General features: G+C 32.1%; 1 long non-coding RNA gene across 1 annotated transcript; it reads left to right on the top strand.

The window, feature by feature from the left end:
• The first annotated feature begins 1,321 nt into the window (after window positions 1-1,321).
• LOC117123217 lies at window positions 1,322-6,652 on the top strand. The gene is made up of 3 exons (XR_004447826.1): window positions 1,322-1,386; window positions 4,862-4,929; window positions 5,511-6,652. It is a non-coding gene; the product is annotated as an uncharacterized LOC117123217 (long non-coding RNA).
• Window positions 6,653-9,092: the final 2,440 nt, after the last annotated feature.

The raw sequence follows: 9,092 nt of genomic DNA, 5'->3' as shown, positions 1-9,092 counted from the left end.
CGTTTACGGCAAATTAAACAGACACGTAATGATTCTCCTTTTGGCAATGTTTCAGTAATTGCAGTTGGTGATTTTTATCAGTTGCCCCCTGTGATGGGTACCCCATTATATAAGGACACACTGGAAGGATCATTATGGATGGATAACTTTAAACAAGTAGAGTTAGATCAAATCATGAGACAAAAGGAAGATGCAGAATTTGCTCTTTTGTTGAACAAATTGCGTACAAAGGAAAGAGATGATATTTTGTCTGATGAAGATTTAGAGGTTCTCAGATCACGTGAAACCGGTGAACAAAGTCAAGATGCTCTTCATATTTATTCATTTAATAAGCAAGTTAATGAATGGAACAAAGAAGTGTTACACAAGACCTGTACAGATATCATTAGTATTAAAGCAGAAGATATTGAAGTTAACAGCAGAAAAAAACATAAAGCTTTTGATAGACCTCGTAATTCACGTCAAACTACTTTGCCAAGTTATTTGTGGATTGCACCACATGCCAGAGTGATGTTGATAAAGAATGTAGATATTACAAAGGGGTTAACAAATGGATGTATGGGACATGTTGAGGAGATAATAAAGTCCAATGAATGTTCTAGACCTGTATCTATTAAAGTGAAATTTGACAATGATAAGATTGGTATTCAGGCAATTGAAATGTATAAAGAGTCCATAGGGAAAAAATATAGTCGAAAGCAATTTCCACTCAAATTAGCATATGCATGCACAGTTCATAAAGTGCAGGGAATGACAATGAATAAAGCAGTAGTTTGCCTTAAAAATAGTTTTGCATCTGGACAAGCCTATGTAGGTCTCAGTCGTGTCACCTCAATATCTGGACTTATTATTGAAAATTTTAATCCTAATCTTATATATTGTGATCCAAACATAAAGAAATGCTTAGATAATATGAATTCATATGTACGATGTGATGAAGAAGTTTATAATTCAGATTGTGAAGTTTCCATAATGTTACATAACATTCAAGGGCTTAAACAACATTTTGCTGATCTTCAGTGTAATAGTTTGTTTGTGAATTCAAGTATCATATGCCTTACTGAAACATGGCTAAATAAAGATGATGATCTCTTTGACTTGCGTATAGACTCATATAAGTTGTATCATCAGGCAAGATATGACTCATATTCTAATACAAATAATTTGACTTCTAAATTAAAAAATCAGGCACATGGTGGTGTTGCAGTCTATACCAAGAACAAATTTTCAAGTAGATTAAACATAAGTGTTAACAATATAGAGGTAATTGCATTTTTGATAACTTGTCCAATTTCTGTTGTTGTTTCAGTAATTTACCGACCTCCTGACTATAATTTGAAGCAATTCTGTAACAATTTGAGAGACCTATTAGAAGAGCTGCATAAAGTAAGTACAAAATGTATTATAATGGGTGACTTCAATGAAAATTTGTTCAAAGAAATTTCTCAAGTAAATAACTTAATGTCACAGAATGGGTACCAACAATACGTTACATGTTCTACTACTGAAAATGACACATTGATTGATCATGTCTATGGCAAAGGTCTAGATTCATTGCAGGGATTCATTGCAGGTAAAAGTGATTCCAATTTATTATAGCTACCATGAAGCCATTCAAATTAAATTTTAATTGGTAATGTTTCAGATCATGTCTATGTTATTCACATTAATATTATCAATGAAATGATATGAAAGTTATTGATACTAAAGGTTACTTTATAACTCTACAATGAAAAAGAAAAAAGAAAGGAAATAAAAAAGAAAGAGATAAAAGGAAAAGTATAAAGGGGAAAAGATAATGAAAAGTAATTTTAATTTCGTAAGAAAAGATATCTTGTAACTATATCTCCGAAAGAATTTTTTAACAATATCTCGAAAAGAATTTTCAAAATAAGTAAACTTTAAAAGAATTGTACTTACAAAGAATGGAACTTACAAAGAGTTGAACTTACAAAGAATTGAACTTACAAATAATTCTACACACAAAGAATTGAATTTAAAATTAATTTTAAATTCTTAAGAAAGCATATCTTTCAACAATATTTCAGAAAGTATCTTTGAACTATATCTCGAAAAGAATTTTCAAAAGAAGCGAACTTAAAAAGAATTAAACATACAAAGAGTTGAACTTACAAATAATTGAACTAACAAAGAATTGACCTTACAAAGAATTGAACTTGCATAGAATTCTACGTACAAAGAATTAAATTTACAATTAATATATTTTACAAAGAAACAATAATAAATAAATGTTCCTGAAAGCAAGCAAGAATCTCCCAGAAACTAACCTATCTTTGCAAATCTATAGTTTCCATATTTTCACTGCTTTATTATGAATTTTCTAATGGAAGTCAGTGCCAATGGATATCACTATGTATAGCAAAATGCAATTAGATTTGTTAAGAAAACTCATTAACCAAATTAGATTCAAATAATTAGAGGCAGCTGGCCTGGCCCTGCAAATATTCCAAAATATGAAAAAATTGGTTTGAAAAATATTTATAAAAATGTAAGTCTAAGAGGGCATTTCCAACAATGTAGAGGTAGTATAATCATAAATTTTCTTACCCCAGCTCCAGTGGTGGTGCCAGCGGGGAACAGGGGGCTTAAGTCCCCCTTCCCGGACAGGTCAAGCCCCCCCGCTATAGACAGAGCTCGTTGGGCAGCAGACCATAAAACATATAACAATAGGCCCACACCAAGCCAACATATGTCTGTCACAGTGCCATTTCCTGCCATATAGAGGTTGTTATTCTTCAAAAAAAATCTCATTTTGGAAGGGAATCACATCTCAGCCCCCCTCCCACATCTCGAGCCTACGAGCTCAAGTCCCCTGTCAAACCTCCCCCGGAAATTATATCCTAGAGCCGCCACTGTTCCGCTCAAAGCATGGTGTGATTAATGCAATTTGATCCCTGCCTCTTCCCATTTCCTTATTTAACTCTGCCCATCCCCCACCATTAGACCACTATTGCAAATCTCCTGGAAATGACTTGTTTCCAACTTAGGACCTCTGCCAATGTCATGGCAATGTTGCAATCATTTCCATAGGCATGCCTTAAGACATGACCAGTCGATTTCCATTTTCTGTTTTTGACTTTCTCATTGGCTGATCATATATCTGTTTTGCCATGGATTCTCTATTAGTTATTCTACCTTCCTATGTTATTTTCATTATTCATACATTTTTTTTAACAATATGTGAATTTGTTTTTCATTTGCCTTCGTTAACTTCCAATTTTTTAGAACTATGTAACTGCACTGATGTTACTAACATCTGAAAAAAACTTTATCTATAGTATTCTTGTTAACGTTGCTGCAATTTCATATTCTCTTCAGTTTCATGAAAGATCTTCTGTCTTAGTGATTTTATGTTGCATGTCACCTGTCTCTCTTTTGCTCTAAATTATGTGAATCTGTGTAATCCTCTGAAACTACTCTGTTAACTACATCTGTTTAGATGACAGTTTTACACTCATAAATTCTCATGATCTTGGTCTTTTTTTATACTTATTTTGACCCCACTCTCGAAGCTTCTCTAAGCAATTTTGCTGATTTTGTCTGTATTTGCTTTACAATGCTTGATAATTAGTACAATATTATTAGCAAGTGCTCAGTTATCTAGTGTGTTGTGTGTTTCCATTTTATCCCATTTTCACTATCTGCTACTGTTTTTTTCATAAACTTATTCCTCTACCAGTAAGACAGGAACTCTGATATGTTGCATCCTTTTTTCAATCTCTCCACTAGGTCAAATGTTATGCACTCAAAGCCACTGTACAGTGCTTTCACTTTGCATTGTTTATTTTTTAGGTATCCAGCTCATAATATTCCATAGATCATTGTATGAAGACAAAGGCCCTGTCAAAATCAGCAAAATTGAGATAAAGCATTGTCTGCCATTCATGGCTTGTTCAGTAAAATTCATCAAAATACAAATGTGTTAATTAGTCTTGCCTAAAGCTAGCTTTTTCTTTCTTAATATATATTTATCAAAATATTGTTTATGGATTGATGCTACTCATGTTTTGAGCTAAAATGTTTCCATCGATTATTCTTCAAAATTATAGTAATATTTAGACAAAAAAAATAGAGATTTTATGTTGTCGCAATGAAAATATATAAATAAATGAAAGTTAACGAAGCAATTATAAAAAATGGAAAATGTATGATATAGTAAAAACTAATTAATTGATAAATGTACATATGAACTAAATATCTGAGTATATGAATTGCAAGAAGATATCTTTTACAATATTTTCTTAATAAAATAGTTTGTTTCAAATCATAATATATCTGTATGACAATAATATGTATCGCATTAATATGAATTATCCATGCTTTGTATTAAATGATACACTGATACTCAATTATTTTATGCAATCAAGTAACAGGTACTCTTATTATCTGTGCATGTTTTTATCTGTATTTTGTGCTCTTTATTAGGTGTATAAAAAGCAGTGCGGATGAACACAAAGTGTGTTATTTAAAAGGAAATGTTATGTAACAAGAACTAAAATCTTGAAAATTTTCAAAAACGTTTGATAGTCATGATAGTAAGCCTATGTGCTTTAAATGTTTTTGTGAACTGAATAATTAGACCAAAGGTACAAAAAAGTAAATTCAATTTAGAATACTTTTTCTGTAGTACATATTTCATATAACACTTTACAATTAGACTTTCCAGTTATTATATAGACATCAAGGTATACTCATGCCATTACTGATGTAAGGCACCATTCAAGTTTTATTTAGTCAAGATGCTGTGGACCAAGACTTTGCTCTGAAATTCTAATGTATTAATCGATTTGGTAGTCAGGCAGAAACGCTTGGTATAACTAACTGAATTCTCTTTGTCCAGATTGCTGTAGATATTCACTGTGCATGAACTGCTTGAAAGAACTCAGGCTGATACTAAACACAATTAAGGTAACTATTTCTTTTTCAATAAATGTGTCAAACAGATTTAGTTTGATGATGATGAACTAAATGTATAAACCTGAATGTATTTCATATTCCAGAAAACATTTGACTTATGAAAGGTTGATAGGGTTGGCTTTTAAAAACGGTGCGCATAACACACTCGATATGCTGATACGATAAAAGATATAGGTTTTCATGACCACTTGAAAATCAAAAGGGGCATTAGTGCCATAAACATATTTTCACATGCATACAAAAAAAAAATAAGGAGGAAGGTGTACGCTTTCAAAATCTAACCTTGAACACAAAGCATGTGGAATTAAATTTATTATAATTGAAATTGAATATTATATAATTACATTATGTTGTATTTGGTGAATTGTAATTTAAATGAAATTGCACATATATATATATTATATGCACTTACTAAATTTGGTTTATTTGAATAATGAAATTATTTCAATGGACATATACTGGTAGTGACACCTGATGACCAACTTATTTTGTTTGATATATGATTAACATATTTTGTTTCATGTTATAATATTGTTTATATTTTAATTTTTTTTTTTTTACTTTTCATTCAGGTTTTTGTGTATGATATTACACAAGAAACTATGCAAGTATTCCCGTCTTTACAATTTACCATGATGAGAATAAGTGGATTCTCTTGCTAAATGAGTGCTGTCAAGCTTCATGAGGTCTGCCACAAGGTTTTAAGCTAGCCAGCATAAAAGCCATTAGTTCTTTCATAGCAATTGTCTAAACTTTGCAAATTTGATGATAATGTCCAACCGTGAGCAGGCTATTTTTTCAGCTTTGCTACCATGGAATGGAAGCACCAAATATAAACTGTATTCCTCCTGAAGCTAAAGCTAATCTGTGCAGTATTGAAAGGCATATAGTTCAGTTCTCAGTTAGATGGTGCTTGAGAGATCTATTCATTTTTCAAGATATACAGTAGAGGAATTGATTATCAGATTTGATAAAGTGTGTTTTACAAGAGAAAAAATCAGCCAAGAAACTGCAAATTTATCATATACTATTGATCTGCTGAGCAAAAGGAAGAGTGTGTCATATTTTTATACCAGTCAATTAAACGGTCAAAATTAATGATCTGCTGAGCAAAAGGAAGAGTGTGTCATATTTTTATACCAGTCAATTAAACGTTCAAAATTAATGAAAATTCCTGCATTATGACCAAACTTTGACAAGCGTATCACTTCAATGCATACTCTATATGCTGGACTGCTCTACTCGCAAACATACAACCTCTTATTAGTGATAATGTGTACATATATACATGTACTGTGTGCCCTGAGCACAAGCATTGCTGAGTGACAAGGTCAACACAAGTTAGATTCACAAAAGATGACAAGATGATTTCTTTAGCCTTAGTCTATGTTTATGCATTCCAAACAGTTTTTAAATTAAAAAGAGATGTAGGTCAAAATTCATTGTTTATCATTATTAGGCAACTACTGTATGTAATTTTGTTTGGTACACATTTGAAAATGACATCTTAAGATATTCCCTTCATATAATTGTTATGAAGACTTACTGTGTTTAGAGATCAATGTTTTGGAAAGTAATTACCACAAGGACAATTTTCACGGCATGTAGTTAGGCGCCAGTTGATAGAGATGGTGTTACTTGAGTATGTTTTTTTTGTAACTTTAGTTTAAAGGTACTGTTTGTTTCCAAAAGAAAATAAAAATATTTGACTGAATGACTGAATCAATTGTTTTTATGAAATCTCGCATTCATTACAGGTACATTGTACATTGGTAAAATGAAAAGGTTTTTTTCAGGTTTTATTGTTTTAAGATAATACAAGTTTGTAATTTATAAAAAAAATTCATAATTTATAGAAAGCATTTATAACTTTTGGACGAAGAAAGAAGCTTATTTCAACAGGAAACTTATTTGCGGCCGGGGAAGATCCAGAATTTTTTTTAAAGGGGGGTGGGGGCAAACCACAGAATAGATAAGTTTGTTATTAGCGCTAATTTCAATATATGCATTGAAATTTCTAAAATTTAGTGGCAAAATGGGGTGGGTGGCACATACAGAAGGCCTACTGTGTATACTGCATTGATTACGCAAAGCTGGATTATTCCCTTACACATTACCTGATTAAATAGGACTATGTACAGTACCAGAATAATGAACATATTTACAAACAGTGCCTTGAGTTTCTAAAAAAATTATTACAATCTGGTTTTATGTACGGCGGCTATTGGAGTAGTCTTTTCTAATGATGGAGTATGAAGTACAGAATCAACCTTTGACGATTCCTAAATAAGGCAGCAGGCTTGATTGTCTTGCTCTGTTTGAAAATCCTGGCTACGGTATTTATCCATAATTGATAGTTTAAACTGCAATAGATTGCTTTTGCTTGATAAATGGATCACCTAACTCGTTTTTAGAGTGACGAGTTCAAATCTAGCTTCCAGCTTCAGTTCGTGCTGTGCGCGTCAAAAATTTTCATAATTTAATGATTATGGACAATTTTGTAATGCTGAAAAAAACCTGAAACGTGCTTTAAATTACCAAAAAAGTGATATTGAGAATTTTCAAATTTTAATGCACACGTACACGTACGGGCGGACGGTAATGGCACAAGAAATTGAACCTTGTCAAGTGGCATTTAAAAACGCCTGTTAAACGGTTATGCCACACGAATTTTCCCTTCATATGAACTATATATCAGTCTGATAGCGTCGAAATATAGTCTGCCGCCCTCTGTCGGTGAATTTATATATTTTAAGAAAGAAAGCAGAGTCCAAAAAATAATTCATTTTGACAATGATGACGTCATCTTAAGGAAAAAAGAAGGTTAGTTTCCGTAACAGAATTGTCTTAGCTATAACATACACGAAGATGGGAGATAATCGATCAAGAATGAGCGAGATACGTTTAAATGAATGAAAAAATAACGACAAATTAAAATTCAGTTTTTTTAAATTCATATGGTAATATGACGTCAAATGTAAGATCAGCCATAATCATCTATAAAATCATATCTAAAACTCATGTGCTTTCAGAATATGTAATAAAAATTAGGGGTAACCTTTCATCCTAAGGAGTTATCACTGATTAAAAATAAGCACAATTTTCAGCATATATAAATGTTGACGCACACGTACACGCAAGTCAAAACGCGCTAATGAAAAATTAAGGTACCTGACATTCAACCTTGACCTGTAGTGTATGCAAATTTAATATTATTCAGAAATGACGAATGGTTAGGATGATTATGGGGTTTGCCATGTTTTGAGGAAAGAAAGATGAGTGGGTCTGAAAAAACATTTATTTTGACAATGATGACGTCATTAAAATGTAAGCAGAAGTACCATATATGAAAGAAATTGTCTCATCTATAACATACTTAAAGTTGGAAGACGATCGATTAAGGATAAGCGAGATGCGCTCAAATGAGTATTTTCAAAAATGACATCGATAAAATCAGTTTTGTTGAATTCAGATGGCAATATGATGACGTCACAATGTCTGATCAGCCATTATGATCTATAAAATCGTATCTACAACTCACGTGTTTTCAGAATATGTAATAAAAATTGGGGGTCACCTTTCATCCTAGGATCTATAACTGATTAAAAATATTCATGGATTTACGCATATATAAACGTTAACGCACGCGTACGAGCACGTTAAGTCGCGCGAACGGAAAATTAAGGTACATGACATTTAACCTTGACCTGAAGATTATGCTCACTTAATATGATTAAGAAATAACGAATGGTAAAGATGATATGGGCTCATCAACTTTTAGATGAAAGATAGATGTAGGGGTCAGAAAAAACAATTTTTTTGACCATGATGACGTCATCAAAATGTAAAAAGAAGTCAAATATATGAAAGAGAATTGTCTCAGCTATAACATACTCAAAGTTAGAAGACGATCGATCAAGGATAAGCGAGATACGCTGAAATGCGTATTTTCTAAAATGACGTCATAGCTATAAATCACTTTCTTTGAATTCAGATGCCAATATGATGACGTCACAATGTGCGATAAGCCATTATGATCTATAAAATCATATTTACAACTTATGTGCTTTCAGAATATGTAATGAAAATGGGGGGTCACCTTTCAACCTAAGGAGCTATAACTGATTAAAAATAGGTCTGATTTTAGCATAATT

Source organism: Anneissia japonica, unplaced genomic scaffold, assembly GCF_011630105.1.
Source record: "Anneissia japonica isolate Jap-2015-1 unplaced genomic scaffold, ASM1163010v1 scaffold288138_len31791_cov141, whole genome shotgun sequence".
Lineage (NCBI taxonomy): Eukaryota > Metazoa > Echinodermata > Crinoidea > Comatulida > Comatulidae > Anneissia > Anneissia japonica.
This window is presented reverse-complemented; position numbering and strand designations above follow the sequence as displayed.